The following is a 1,155-nucleotide window of genomic DNA, read 5'->3' as shown; positions in this document are numbered from 1 at the left end:
CATTTATCATGGGCACTATGTAGTAAAGAAAACCTTGTCCACAGTTCCTGCCACCACCAAGCCACTCCCAAGATGGACTGCCTTGCGCTGGGTGCTGCCAAGAGGATGCAGCCGGGGCTGGAGGCTGCTGCTGCTGTTGCCTGGTGTGGGTGAACAGCTGAGCAGAGAAGGGGGACGTGAAAAACGGGGACATGAAGAGCAGCATCACAACCGACCCCCCAGGTCCATCATGCTACACTAAATGGGGGATTGTATAAAAGGCCATTTTCATGAGGCTTTTGAAGAAGCACCAGTGCTGGTCACTGTGCTCAGATAGGTGGGGTGCTCACCCTCTTTGGATATCTTTGAGATTTCCTGAGGCACTGGAGCATTGGAAAGTGTCACCGTGCAACAGAAAGAGAAGAACAAAAGGACTTTGTGCCAGTGGATCAGGATTTTGAAAACTTCTACACAAGGAACTTCTACGTGAGGATAAGAGACAGCTGGGATGGACCCACCTGCAGGGTGCCTGTGGCAGAGTGGGTACCCTGGAGAGACATCTCGTGGTTACAACTGGTCGTTCAAGTCTACAGGGAATATGACTAATGATGTTATAAGCAAGGGGTTCTACAACTATCGTGGATTTGCATGGAATACTGGACCATTTCAAGAGGGGCAGCTGATGAAGTCCTAGAGAGGTAAGGAGTTAGTGTGTGCAGCCCTCTGCAGGAAACCGGAGACCTGGGCAAGCACGAAGGCCTAGAGGAACTGGCAGCAAGTTTCTCGGGAGCAGAAGCTGCTATGATATATGGCAGGGGATTTGCAGTTAATTCAGTGAACATTCCTGTTCTTGCTTGCAAAGGCTGCCTGATTCTGAGTGATGAACTGAACCATGCATCACTAATTCTGGGAGCCAGACGTCAGGAGCAACCATTCGAACCTACAAACATAATACGCAAAGCTTAGAGAAGCTATTGAAAGATGTCCTTGTTACGTGGCACTTGTGGATCAGTCAGCAGGGCGATGGCCACATACACCTAAGGTGATGGGTTCAAATCCAAACTGGGCCTGCCAAGCAACAATGACAACTGCAACCAAAAAATGGCCAGATGTTGTGGCAGGTGCCTGAGGTGTCAGCTACTTGGGAGGCTGAGGCAAGAGAATCGCTTAGGGGCT

At 50.1% G+C, this 1,155-nt stretch overlaps 1 pseudogene; it reads left to right on the top strand.

Annotated features, from left to right (window-relative positions):
* Positions 1-1,155, top strand: part of LOC105887873 — a 22,543-nt pseudogene that overhangs the window by 8,653 nt on the left and 12,735 nt on the right.

Source organism: Otolemur garnettii, unplaced genomic scaffold (assembly GCF_000181295.1).
Source record: "Otolemur garnettii isolate 467f Iridium unplaced genomic scaffold, OtoGar3 scaffold00141, whole genome shotgun sequence".
Lineage (NCBI taxonomy): Eukaryota > Metazoa > Chordata > Mammalia > Primates > Galagidae > Otolemur > Otolemur garnettii.
This window is presented reverse-complemented; position numbering and strand designations above follow the sequence as displayed.